At 36.6% G+C, this 14,953-nt stretch overlaps 1 pseudogene across 1 annotated transcript in view; it reads left to right on the top strand.

Annotated features, from left to right (window-relative positions):
- The window catches only part of LOC147503091 (putative flavin-containing monooxygenase 1), a 57,901-nt pseudogene that overhangs the window by 23,648 nt on the left and 19,300 nt on the right, over positions 1-14,953 (top strand). The window lies entirely within an intron of this gene.

The following is a 14,953-nucleotide window of genomic DNA, read 5'->3' as shown; positions in this document are numbered from 1 at the left end:
CACCCAAGGACAAGCCACGACACTTTTTTTCATTTTTTCCATTTTTTCCTTCTCAAAATTATCCACATCCTACGTATCTTCCACAACCATCAATTTTCTCCGCGTTCATTTACTTGGCATCCCGCCGTAGGAGGACAAAGAAGAAACTGTATGCTCGATTAGGTTTTAGATATATAAGGCTTTGCTCTCATTCCATTAAGCTACGTCATAGGAAATCTTGGTGCTTAATTCTGTTTGATGGTGCTTTCCATGTTAATTATTTGTGGAAAGACCCACAACTTTTTCGATTGTTAATATATGGTAAACTGCATTTTAATACATATATATTAGATAAAGTCTCGAGTATCTGACTATAAAAGACTCATTTTATTCTTCGGTGCACTCCATTCCAATCTTATGTTATGGGAGTGCACCATTAAGGCAACCGGACCCTCATTTTGGAGTGAGTGGTTGTAAGTGTCGGATTCTTAGTCTACGTTTCATGTGACTCACGCATTTATCTCTTGCACTTTTTCTCGTGGATTGAGTAGTGCTTCTCTATGGAGTGAGTTTCATTTTTATTTCTTTATCGTAATTTTGTTTTGTTTTTCTAAAAATCAAACATATAAAAACTAAATAAAATAAAAACATAAACATATATTAGTAAGTCTAGGGAATCTGACTTTAAAAGACCCAAGTTTTAAATACTGATACCAACTTTTTGGAGTATAGGCCAAACAAAATTTTCAAACTTAAAAAGAGTTTTCCAATTTTGTTTGGGGGTGGCGTATTTTGGTATTCATTTCAAATCATGTTGCCACCCTAAGTCTGTCATGTTTACTCCAGTAGAGTTTGTGTTAGTTAGTACGTACCAGTTTAATTGTGCTTCATATTATCATATCATCTTTACAATATTTCTGTTACAGGTATTGCCAATTTTTGCCACATTTCTATGGTAAATTCTTTCCTTATCTCTTTACACTTTGAGGACAAAGCATTCGATTGTTTGGAGGTGGGATAGAAACATTTGCAAAAATTAGACACTTTTAGGATGTAAATTACGCACTTTTATTTATAAAATGTTAAAAATTATAAAAATTAGTTAGTTATATAATTTAATTGTGCTATTGAATTGTTTCATGAACCCCCTTCTCCCAAATTGTTTGGGGGTGGTATAGAAACACGATGTAAATGTTAAGCACATATTAGGTTGTATATTACGTATTATTTGTCTTAAAAATAATAAAAATAAAAATAAAAAGTTTATGCTATACACTTAGGAATATTGGTATTGTTTCTTTCTCTATGCTCTTAATAATCTAGAAGTCTCACGTAGCTTTTGCATTAGAATAGTTTTTAGAAACTTAGGTTAATATGTAGGTAATAATCTTTGCATCTATCTATAAATATATTACATGAGTATCTATGATTATTTGGCAGTAAATTTCTGAAATCTAGGCTAGAGTACTTATTCTACAAATCCTGTGAGAATATAGCCTAAGGCCCTATATGAGTGAAACATTTGAGAAATGACACAAGGGAGAAGTATATTCCGAATAGAGAAATCACACGTCCACTTGCTTGACCACTATACCATGTCCTAAGAGAGAATTTAGGCCCTTTTTGGATCGATATAGCTAGAAATTCCGACCTAAGTATATTTTCCGCTAGTAATTAATCGAGCCTTTCATTAGCCCTTTCATAAACCACAAATCCTTTACCCTGTTACAAAACAAAACAAAATAAAAAAATTCAACCTACCCAATTTAGATAAGTCTGAGAATAAAATAAGGAAGAAAGAAAAAGAGAAAAACCTGTGTAAACAAAAGTTAGTTAATTGCTTCAGAAAATAAAGAAAAGAAGTTTCCATCCAAAGAAAATAAAAATAAAAATAGAAATAAAATAAAAACTCCAAAAAAAAAAATAGAATAAAAGGAGTCAAAAGCCAAAGAAAAGGAAAAAAAAAATATGGCTAAGGATGGAAACAAAGTGTAGAAGCAAAAGTAAATAACAAGGTTTTTCTAGTTACATAATATGAAGACTCTATTATCTCGGACTTGTCCTTTTGAATATCCATTTCCTTCCTTCTTAAACCATCTCCTAATCCCATGACACCTAATAAAGACCTCTAGGTCAATTAGGAATAGGTTAGTGGGATAGTAAGTGGCAGATGTGTTTGATCAACTTCGGCTTCCTTGTGTGTCATTGAGATTGTAAGGTAAAGTATGCCCACCGCCCTTTGGAGTAGCAAAACTTGAGTGGAAAAATTAGAGTGATTTTTGTCTTGACTTTTATGTTAGAACCTACTTAAGGATATTTATTCCAAAGTTTCATAAACGGACACATTCTTGCATTTCATAGCATTACTCATTGTATATATGTTTATTAAGTAGATGATTGATTATTATGCATATATTAGCTTAGGTTTTCGACATGATTATTACGTATTCATTGCTAGTAAGATGTATAGATAATTGAGACATAAATAAGGAAACAATAGTTTTATTTCTTAGTCGTTGTAGTATAGATGAAGTTTGTGAGTACCTTCATCGGAAAACTCTCACGAGGCTATAACTCGTCCCACTAGGGAATTCCTAGTGGTTTAAGGCCTTGTTGCGATATGGTCAATGCAATCGCACTCAGTAAACGAGTAGATAGAACTCCATTTTTGGTCACTTATTCTAATTTCTCATCTTTGCTTGAGGACAAGCAAAATGCTGTTTGGGGTGGTTTGATAAGAGCCCAAAACTGTAGTTTTAACCCCTTAACAATCGTACTTTTAGACCAATTATGTGAATAATAAGTAAGAGTTAATATTGATTACGTGTTTTTATGTATTTCAGGCTTCAAAGTCCATTATGTGCAGAAATGTGCCACTTTAGCGAGATAAAGGAGCAAAGGTCAGTTGCTAAGGAGTTCTGTGATTAAAGGCCAATTTTCAAGAAGACAAAGCCTTTGTAAAGCCCGGTCAAAAGCTGAAAAGTCAAAGTCCACGCGAGCAGAAATAGTGTACAAAGTCAGCAGAACTTCCGAAGACCATATTTTTGGACTTAGACATCGGAATTGGGCCTACCTTATGTCAAAACGACCGCTCGAAAAGAGCTTTCCAATGGTTTAAACCTTAGCCGAATCAGAGGAGCAGAAGTGGACGAAACATCTGTCAAAGCCAACTACAGCTGAAGAGCCCATTTTGGACTAAAGAAATTGGGTTTTGGGCCCGATTTTCCAGCCCAAAACATGGATCCAAGCCCATGCACGATTTTTGGATCTGAAAGTATAAAAACAAAAGCTTGACTCTTTGTTAATGGTAGTTAGGTTAGGAAGCTAATGTTAATGGAGTTTAGGGTTAGAAAAAGATAGATCTAGATCTAGTCTTTTTACATTCATTCAATTAGTTAGTTTAGAATCATATTTAGTTTTTAGAATAAAGTATTAGTTCTTCATTTCAATTTAGATTATTGTTTAAATTCTTATTTAGATTTAGTTGTCTTAAATTCATAGTTAGTTATTCACAATCTTAGTTATAAATTAGTTTTAATTTTAGTTTAATTTAATTATGTTTTATTGTTATTATTGTTCTTGTGTTGGGAATGGTAGTATAGAAATTTCACATCAAATCATTACTCTCACCATTGTTCATTTTGGGTTTGATTAGTTGAATTCGATTTAAGTCTAGAGAGTTAAGAGTGGACGAATCCTTACTCATTATATTGCATGAATATGTTTTGAGAGTAAGAAGAATTGATTTAAACGTAAGAACGGTAGGATTACGTATTAGTGTTGTTAATTAACATTAATATTTAGGATTCTACTACTATTTTTACGGGTTATCAGTTACTAATTAGTTTGTTGTAAAAATCAAGATGTTTAGATCTGACAATGGCACTGAGTTTTGCAAAGGTTTGTTACCTGAGTACCTTCGTAGCCAGGGGATAGTTCATCAAACTAACTTTGTTGGCACACCTCAGCAGAATGGCGTGGCTGAAAGAAAAAACAGACATCTTTTGGAGACCACTCGTGCTCTTATGTTGGGCATGAATGTTCCTAAGCAATATTGGTCTCATGGCGTCTTAACTGCTGCTTATTTGATTAATCATCTTCTCAGTCGGGTTCTTGGTTTTAAATCACCACTGGAAGTGTTCAAATCTAGGCCGCTGGATCTCTCTCATCTGCGAGTTTTTGGGTGTGTTTGTTATGTGCATCAACAAGCTATTCATTGAGATAAATTCGATGCTCGGGCTACTCGATGTATTTTTGTTGGTTATTCTACCACATAGAAAGGCTACATATGTTATAATCCGGCGACAAGAAAACTGGTTGTCTCTCATGATGTACGATTTGTGGAATCTGAAGCTTTCTTTCAAGATCCAGCTGTGCCTGGGAATCGGTCCCAGGGGGAGTGTTTGGCAGATTTGGCACCTCTCCCAGCAATTATGGAAGATTTGGCACCTCTCCCAGTAGTTAGTGAAGGTATGGTTCCTCTCCCAGCTATTGGTGAAGGTATAGTTCATGTCACATAAGTTATTGAACCCATTGAAGGCCGAGGTGCGTCTTGGCGCTCCACGAGCGAGCAACTAAAGGGGCGCCCTCACTCACGATGATGTTCTGTAAACTTCTGAGACAGAGGCGTGCGGCTCACAGAATGAGCAACTAAGGGGCACACACGCTCTAGCTCCTCCAGCCCCTCCAGTTTCTCGACAATCTGAACGAGAGAGACAACCTCCAGTAACTCTCAAGGAATTTTTATTCATTGCATGACGTTTCATATCCTCTACAGGAGTATATAACGTATGCCAATATCACTTCATCTCATCATGCTTTCTTGAGTACAGTCGATGATGTGCAAGAACCTAAGAACTATAGAGAAGCTAACTCTCGTTTAATATGGAGAAAGGCGATGCAAGAAGAACTTCGTGCTCTAGACGAGAATAAAACTTAGGAGATTGTTATGCTACCTTACGGAAAGAAAACAGTTGATTGTCGTTCGGTGTTCAGAAACAAGTTCAACAGTGATGGTTCCTTAGAGAGGCCTAAAGCTCGATTCGTTACAAGGGGATTCACCCAAATATATGGTCAGGACTACAAGGAGACTTTTGCACCAGTTGCAAAGATGAACACGTTTAGAGTTCTTGTATCTCTAGCTGTAAATCAAGACTGGAAATTATTTCAAATGGATGTTAAAAATGCATTCTTACACGGCGATCTTAAAGAAAAAGTGTATATGAGCATCCCACTTGGACATCCGAAGGAGACTAAGGTTATATTAGTATGCAAGTTAAAAAAGGCTATCTATGAACTTAAACAATCTCCACGAGCGTGGTATGCCAAGCTCAGTTTTGTTCTAGCTATGACCGGTCTTAAGTGGAGTGATGCTGATCCTTCCTTATTTGTTAAGTCTAGCAGGTCAGGCTTGGTTGTTGTTCTTATTTATGTTGATGACATAGTTATCACAGGTAATGACCATATTGAAATCTCTAAGCACAAGGATTTACTACACAAGAAATTTTCCATCAAGGATCTCGGTATTATGAAGTACTTTCTTGGGATCGAAATTGCTTATTCAAAAAGAGACATATTTCTTAATCAAAGAAAGTATGTGTTGGATCTTTTGCGTGAAGCAGGAAAGCTGGGGGTAAAACCATCTGATTCTCCAACTGACAGTGGAGCCAAGTTGGACAACATTGGTGATCTTTTCTGACATTGGTTAGTATCAGCGATTAGTTGGTAAACTAATATATTTAACTATTACCCGACCAGATATTTCTTATGTAGTAAGCTTGGTTAGTCGGTTTATGCATGCTCAAAGGACTCCACATATGAATGCAGTTTCTAGAATACTGCGGTATCTGAAAGGGTCGCCAGGCAGAGGTATTTGGATGAGGAAAAATGGGTATAAATCTATTACTGCCTATATAGATGATGATTGGGCAGGATGTCCAGTTGATTGACGGTCTACTTTTGGTTATTGTACCTTTGTGGGAGGTAATTTGGTCACTTGGAAGAGCAAAAAGCAGAATGTAGTGGCTTGTTTTAGTGCTGAAGCAGAGTACAGGGCTATGGCTTCCACCACCAGTGAAATCATATGGTTTCGCGCTCTTCTGAAGGATTTGGGTTTTGGTTTGCATCTGCCAACTACATTTTACTGTGATAATCAAGCTGCTATGCACATTGCTGCAAATTCGGTGTTCCATGAGAGAACTAAGTATATTGAAGTTGACTGTCATTTTGTGCGTGAAAAAGTGCAGTCTAACATTGTCGCTACCTCCTTTTGTTCGGAGTGACCAACAGCTTGCAGACATTTTTACCAAGGGACTTCCAGTATCAAAGTTCCATGATATACTCTCCAAGTTAGGCTTGCTGGATATCTTCGCACCAACTTGAGGGGGAGTATGGGAAAAAAAAGATATGCAGGCGCATGCGCCCCTTAGATTGTGCATGATGAAGGGGCGTGCGTGCCCTAGTCGGTTTGTGACAGAGGTTCGATAGATTTGTGTGTTTCTATAAAGGAAAGATTCCACTCTTTTAGAAACCAGACAGACGAGTGTGCACTCATGTTGTTCCTATATAAATCCCAGTAACACAACCTTAATTTAAGCAAACAATAAACACCTTTCTTCTCTTGTAGACGTAGGCTGGCGCATTGGCACCGAACCACTATAAATCTTGTGTTTTGTCTATTATATTGGTTGTGGTTTTCTACAGATGCCTATATAGTTGGCATAGTTAAGTTTATTTAACAGGGAGTGACTCTCAAGGACAAAAATGCCGAAAAAGTAACTCTAAAGGACACCTTTTTATTTTTGTAACTCACAAGGACTGGGTAGATGAAAGGTCAAGTATACTCTTGACACAAAATAAAAAATGGATCGGGTAGATGAAATGTCAAGTATACCCCTGACGCAAAATAACTAACGTCTCGACCCAGACGAAACGACCCGGTGTATTTAGTATGAACATTGAATGTTCATAGTCCTTGGGTATGAACATTAATTGGGTATGAATGTTCAATGTTCATAGTCCTTTGGGTATGAATATTCAATTAATTGGGTATGAACATTCAATTAATTGGGTATGAACATTGAATATTCATATCCAAAGACTATGAACATTTAATGTTCATAATCCTTGGGTATGAACATTGATTGGGTATGAACATTCAGTGTTCATAGTCCTTTGGGTATGAACATTCGATGTTCATAGTCCTTGGATGTGAACATTCAATGTTCATAGTGAACATTCAATGTTCGTAGTCCTTGGGTATGCACATTGATTGGGTATGGACATTCGATGTTCATAGTCCTTGGGTATGAACATTGATTGGGTATGAACATTTAATGTTCATAGTCCTTTGGGTATGAACATTTAATGTTCATAGTCCTTTCGATGTTCATAGTCATTGGTCCTTTGGGTATGAACATTCAATGTTCATAGTCTTTGGATATGAACATTGATTGAGTATGAACATTGAATGTTTATAGGCCTTTTGGTATGATAATTCAATGTTCATAGTCAAACATTCAATGTTCATACATCAATATATTGTATAAGGTACATTCACCTATTTAGATGTGAACAATCATTGTTCATACACCAGCAGAAAGTATGAACACTCATTGTTTATAGTAAAATAACAGAAAGAGTAAAATTAAAAAATATTTATTTTAAATCCGGGCCATTTGTCCTTGAGAGTTATTTTCACGGAAGGGTATAACTGGCATTTAAAAAAATGTAAAAAGGCGGGGCCAACTTATTTTGTCCTTGAGGGTTACTAATTTTGAAATAGTGGGTTCGTGAGTTACTTTTCCCCAAAATTTGTCCTTGTGAGTTGCTCACAAAAAACCGACCAATTTCTTGTTTATTTAAAAGTAGTGGAAGTTAATAGAACTCTAAGTGTTCAACAATCTTTTAGTTTTTCTTCACAGTTCCATCGTCAAGCCGGGTCTTCTTTTCATACATGCAAAGGGATGTCAGTATATGTAAGGGTGTCATTAGACATTTAGGCGGTACTGGAGAATTGAATGGCACGTACGGTACTAAACTGGTGGCATGTGTTGTCCAGACCAGACCTTCTGTATAGGAATAGCAAAGAGAGAGTCCTTGGCGTGTCCAGACTATAAGCAACCAATGACAGCTCTTTGACAAGCTGACAACTAAAATTCCCTCTTGAGCCTTGTAATATAATAATAATCTTGTTGGAATCTCTTGTGTATTTCTAAATACTAGTGTGTGTGTGTGCAAAGTGGAGGAGATGAACAAATGGTATTCTCGCCACTTTAGTGCATAGTAGATAGTCCCACATTGGTTATCCACCACATCGGGTAGGGTTCGGGCCTGGGCTTGGGCTTACTGTTGTGGGTAGTGGTTTGACGATAGCCTTTAAACTTGTTTTGCCTTTTCTTGAGCAACAAGTTTGGTGTTCTATTAGGAGTTGGTCTCTCTTTCTCCTAACCTCTATAAATAGGATTTGTGAGTCCATAGAGAAAATAGACTTGATCGAAACTTCAACTTCGAGAAACGAGAAAACTCAAACCAGTCCTTTTTCTTCTTCTTCTTCGTCGGCCCGTGAGAGAGAGTTATATTGTTGTTCTAGAGGGTAGTCGTTCTAGTGCAAAGTCAGGCTGCTGTTAATCATTGAATCCTGTGAGGAAGACGCCATTTGTTGCCTTTACGCACCATTGGAAGGGCGAAATCTTTCCTTAAGGGACTGACCTAATCCGCGCCTTGGTTATTCCCGATTCTTTGCTTTGTCCTTGTTTCTTCATTACACTTTGTTCATACGTTTCTACTTTAGTTCTTTGTGTTCATACAACTATTCTAACAATCTTAAGAAAAGTTTTTTGTAGTAGAACAAAGGAGAGTGCTTTATCTGACAATCAAAAGATAAGTCTTTTACTTTGAATTATTTTTGTGTTATTGTGTTATGACTTTAGAAATTTTCTAATAATTTCGTTTTTGTTAGGGAAACCAATTAAAGATTCAATATTTATTGATCTTTTGTGGTTTATCAAACCCTATATGGTTGTAGACCTTTCTCCTACGTTTGTGGGAGTCAAATATGAGATTTCTATCAAGAAAAACGTCAAAGTTCGTCTTTTTGACTCTTTGCGTCACTTTCGTTACGAAAACTGCTATAACTTTCAGCTCGAACTCGGTTTTGCAATCCGCTTTTTGGGTTGAAAATCTGATTCAAAGAGCTTTCCAGTGGTATAAGGCTTGATACCCAATTCTTCATGAGCTGGTTCAGAATTATAGTTCTTTTGAACTATTTTTTCTAGGAGGAAAATATGGTAATCCGATTTTTCAATCGGTTAGGTATCGTATTCTTTCACTCTTTGCAATTCTTTTGGTTTGATTATATGGTGATATTCTTGCCTTGAGTTGCATGGTAGTTTTTCTTAGGAGGGAAATCCCTAAGCTTAAACTTCTTTAATAACCTAGTCAACAAATTATACGTGTTTATCACTGAGGAATTAATTGGTTTGACTAGAAGTAGTTTGATATTAATTTTCTTTGTACATATGTAGATGTATGTAGATGGTCTAAGAGAGACCTTAAGATAGTTAATATCAACCACACTCAAATCTTGGATAGTAATTATAATGTATTCAATGCATAATTGCTTATCTTTATTGAGTGAGCGTGTTGTTAGGCGATGGTTATAATTATCTTGTTGTGAAAATACATGTTAGATGAAGTAACTTGTAGCTTATATCCAATATAGCCTATGTTAAAGTTGTGTAGCATGCTAGTTTTGGATATTAATCATCGTGGATTTACTTTAAACTTGATAACAGTTTATTGGTAAATTTTTCTAGTTGAAGACATTAATGGATTGAGCCATTAGATGTTGTGGTAGTACTTGAGGTCTTGTTGATAGGGTATTCTATCTTACTTGAGCTCATATAAAAAGAGGAGGTGGAGTCCTCGGTTGTTTTGCATATTCAGGTGGCTAGATTTGCTTAAATATTGTATACTTTTTGTTGTGAGGGGTACAGTTAAAGTTTACTTTTCCGAACCTATGATATGATATTTACCATGTTTGGCATGAATGCATTATTTAACATTGACATGAAGTTTAACCATGTCATATATTATTAAGTAATGAGCATCGTTGTCTACGAGAGGAAACAATATGGGAAACAATCAATATTCTCTTAAACCTAATTTAGTCAAGGAGATGTAAGGTAATGGTTTGTCTTCTTAGACAATATCCTCCAGTGACTATTTTAGACAAGGAGATGTAACGCTTGTAGATTGTCTTATTAGGCATTATCCTCCTATGACTATGGATAAATAGCCAAGGTGATGTACAAGTCGTGGATTGTCTCCCCTATGACAGTTGGAATGTTGAATGATGAAAAGAAGGATGATAATGATATTATCTCGGGTAAAACCTTTTTCATCTGATTCTTCTATTCTTTAAAATTCATTTGAATCACTTGTGGATTTCCTTTCATATAGATAGCATGAACATAATATGACTATGTTTAATATGATCTAGAATCATAGACTTGAGTAAAGTATATTCTTGTCATAAGAGTGCATTTTATTGTTGTTGTTTTTTTTAGTGTTTGTAGCGGTATAATGTGTTTTGCATGTAAGTTTGATTAGGTTGAGTAACCATTGAACTATGGGGGGTAGTGACCCATATGCATGACACTGTTTTACCATAGTTCATCTCACAAGATAATTGGAAAGACACTAAACTACAAAGTATGGAAAGGTCTTGGGCCTATCCAAAAATGTTTCAAAATGTGGGGGGTGTCTTGCCAAGGTTATTGTGAATGAATCTAAAAAGAAATATATATATTTTTTTTGAGACCTAGAATTATCAAGTAGATGTTCATTGGTGAAACTCATAATAGTGATGTTTGTTTTCAGTTGTCATGAGTGATAACAATTTTGTAGATACCACACTATTATTGAATGTCTTATATGCTAATTTTATTTGAGGTTGTGCTTTCTGAGAAATTGGCATAGAGTGGTTGAATGTTCATAATGAACTACATAAGATAATCCCATTATTTCTGCACAAGAAATTTGGAAGACTATCAATGAGTATTTCCACCATTAACGGTGATGATGTTTATATGTTTCTTAAGGAAGATTCATTAACCTATAAGGAAGTTGTAAATCTATGAGAAGTGTCTTTTTGAAGGATACAACTCCCTCTAAACTGGACTCTTGATTTATTGGGGGATCTATAGGTTGAATTGGATCTTCAAGAGAAAACTAAAAGCGTGATAGTTGTATTGCAAAATACAATGTTAATAATAATAGCCAAGGGGTTTCAATCGAGAGACAAAATTTATACTATTTTGAAACCTTGCTCATATAACTAGAATTTCTTCTACGAGAATTCTAAAGACTCTAGTTGAGTAGTTGTCTTGCGGAACTACAATACCAAGTAGTACCGGTGATGAGTGAAGGTATACAATTTAGTTAAATCTTTGTATGAGTTGATTCAAAGCCTATAAATGGCATGAGCAATTCAACAACATATTAGTGTCATATGGATGTCAAAGTACCGTTATTGATAAAAAAAAAATGTGTACTTTCTTTAGAGCAAAGCAAGACATATGTGTTAATCTCTCTTTGTTTAGATGATTTAATATCATGAGTGCTAGCATTGAGAATGTGTATGAGACAGAGAAATTCCTATTTGAAACACGTCATAAACCGTCATTGAAAATGATAGTTTATTATGTTGTTAAACTCATTTCTGTAACTGCTATATTCAGTTGTCAAGATGTTGACGTTTGAATATGGTTGAAGGCCACATCGTACCTTAAACCAGACCGGCCGGATGGTATAGGGGAATTTCGGGCACTACAGAATTGAATGACTGGTGAATATAGGAATTAAAACTCATGTTGGTCTCATTATATTGTTATAGCACTTAGTAGAAATATTTTTCATTGAAAAGTATGGGTATTATGATAGTAAGCATGTGTTAACACATTTTGTGGCAAATATCCATCTTATGAAAAATAATCTCCTTGTGTTTTCTCATACTAAATATGTCAATATCATTGGTAGCCAATTGTACTTGATGGATAATGTATGTGAGACATGACATTGCCTACATTAATGGCATATCTTGGTGATAACCCATTGTGTCCTTATAAGGAACTTTGATGTATATTGTCGATTATCCAAGTACTATATAGCAGAGCCATTGATTATGGATCGATATTTAGTAGATTTCCATCATTGTTAGAAGGGTAATATGTTATAAACTGGATCCAGTAATGTTTATGTGTTTACCTTTGGTGGAAATTGAGTGTTTTGGATATCATCCAAGCTAATCGCCTTAGAAAAGGCATGTGATGATGCTGAGTGGGTTAGCAACCTCTTGGCAAATCTTCCCATTGGCTCTAAATGACCTCTCGATGTGTATATGCTTTGCAACCTGTCTCATTGCAATAGCTAAGACATGTTATCTTATGTGCAATGGGAAAAGAATACATGTAAGTTGAGATATAAATTAATCAAGCAGCTGCTAGAGATTATGTTAGGTTGGACTTAGTTTGGCCACATGTCTAACCGCACCACTTCTTTGGAGGCAAGTGGTTTATCGTCGAGGGGATGGGACTTTTGCCTTAGATAGAGGGCGACAGCGACGGGCAACCCCACCTATGTGATTGGAGATCCCATGAATTAGGTTCAAAGGGAAAAACAAGTCACCTCGTCCGCTCTGGTATGCTATTGTCTTTCTTTGAGACGCCCCACCCTATGACTAGATAGCATTATTGTATACTTTGTATAACTTGAATAGCAATGAGAAAAGGCCGAAGTTATTTTACTCTTAATGGAATCCATAGTCCATTATTTTTTATGAGATAGTGTATTCTAAGCGCTATGTACACTTGATGGATATCCACCTACGTGAATGTAGAACTGGGTGGGGTTCTTATGAGTATTGAGGCAAGTACTCTAGAGCATTCACATAACACAGGCGTATGAGGGCCAAAAAAGCTTAAACACCGAAACAGGCATATAATGAAAAGCAATGTGGGTGCATGTCCTCTATTTTACTACAAGGGAATGTTGGTTCAAAGATTTTTTAATCCACCACTTTCACGTATTATAAGACATGTTACCCTATGATTGGTTCAAGCCCGTAAAGCACCAGTATCTTATGCATTGTTTTTTCGATTCTCTCTGACATTTCGTTAACCCATTTCTTTTGTAATATCCTATTCCAAAATAGTGGGGGACTATTAGTATTTTGAAATAGTGGGGGATTGTTGGAATCTCTTGTGTATTTCTAAATACTAGTGTGTGTGTGTGCAAAGTGGAGGAGATGAACAAATGGTATTCTCGCCACTTTAGTGCATAGTAGATAGTCCCACATTGGTTATCCACCACATCGGGTAGGGTTCGGGCCTGGGCTTGGGCTTCTTGTTGTGGGTAGTGGTTTGACTAATAGCCTAAACTTGTTTTGCCTTTTTCTTGAAGCGACAAGTTTGGTGTTCTATTAGGAGTTGGTCTCTCTTTCTCCTAACCTCTATAAATAGGACTGTGAGTCCATAGAGAAAATAGACTTGATCGAACTTCAACTCAGGAGAAACGTAAAACTCAAACCAGTCCTTTTCTTTTTCTCTTCTTCTGTCGGCCGCCGAGAGAGTTATATTGCCGTTCTAGAGGGTAGTCCGTTTCTAGTGCAAAGTCAGTCTCTTTGTTAATCATTGAATCTGTGGAGGAAGGCGCCACTTGTTGCCTTTCGCACCATTGGAAGAGGGGAAATCTTTCCTTAAGGACGACCCTAATCCGCCTTGGTTATTCCGATTCCATCGCCGTCCTTGTTTCTTCATTGCTACTGTTCCTTCTGTTCTACTTTAGTTGCTGTGTTCATACAACTATTCTAACAAATCTTGTCCATAGTAGATATCCGCCAAAATATGCAGCAGCCTCTGAGGCTAGAGTATTGATGCCGGCCAAAATCAGGAAGATGTAGATGTAGTTCTGCAGTGACACTGTCGAAAACATCCCCCATAGGTGTAGTGTTGTGAATTTGCGATATCTAAGAATGTGGTTCTTGAGCTCTTCGGTCTGAATCTGTGAGGCTACAAGGGAAAAGCCACGAAGGAGAAAGCAGTTTTAGACTACGTTATAAAGTTTTTCGGAAATTAGATTCCTGCTTTTGGATATGGGTTCCCATTAAATTAAGAGGTTCTCCGAAAGACTAAAGACCCAGATTAGTCCGGCTCCACCGAAGGACTTGTTCTCAGTCTCTTGGCCATAGTACTTTCGCTTCTGGTGAAAACATTGACAGTAATATAGTTAACACGACGAATCAAAATTGGGCTGTCCTAGAGTCAAAATTAGACGTGAAAACTTATTTTCTTTTTCTCCCAATATTGTGATTCCGTAATCCCTTTAACTCTGTTTTGCTCAGTGAGAGTGGTAATCGAACCCAAGACCTTGGTCCCAACCTCCCAGTCTTCCGGTCTGCCACAATACACCTTAGCATAGTAGTAAATAAAGGCCTGGTTTAGGATCTTCAATGCGGCACAGCAGTCTGTAGCTCCAACAACTTATAACGACATTAGTATTACTCAACATTGGGCTCATAAGAAATACGGAGTTAATGGAACAATTTTTTCTGGGGGTTGTTGAGGAATACTGCATGTCTATGTTCACCGGAATACCAGATTAGAGTGTACCTATGGATGTGACACTTAGTAGTTTTGAGTTCTCCAAGGATGGATTTGGAATGCTTTAAGGTTCGTTGATATGGAAGGTCTTATTTATGCTGGCCGGCTGTTGGGGCATGGGAAGGTGTTTAAGGACAGGTAACCTGTCACAGGGTATGCACAGCTGAACAAGTGCTCAAATTATGCGCTACTGAATAAGTGATTATATTGTACAGCCAAAACCAAAAGCATTTGTTTGCACAATCCTTTGCTGGGCGAGAAAGCGAACCATTGTAAGCACTTGTCCAAATTTCTCTAGCTTGTATTCCCTTTGT

Source organism: Coptis chinensis, chromosome 4, assembly GCF_015680905.1.
Source record: "Coptis chinensis isolate HL-2020 chromosome 4, ASM1568090v1, whole genome shotgun sequence".
In the NCBI taxonomy this organism is placed as follows: domain Eukaryota; kingdom Viridiplantae; phylum Streptophyta; class Magnoliopsida; order Ranunculales; family Ranunculaceae; genus Coptis; species Coptis chinensis.
The sequence above is the reverse complement of the archived record's forward strand: the minus strand, read 5'-3'. Positions and strand labels throughout refer to the sequence as shown.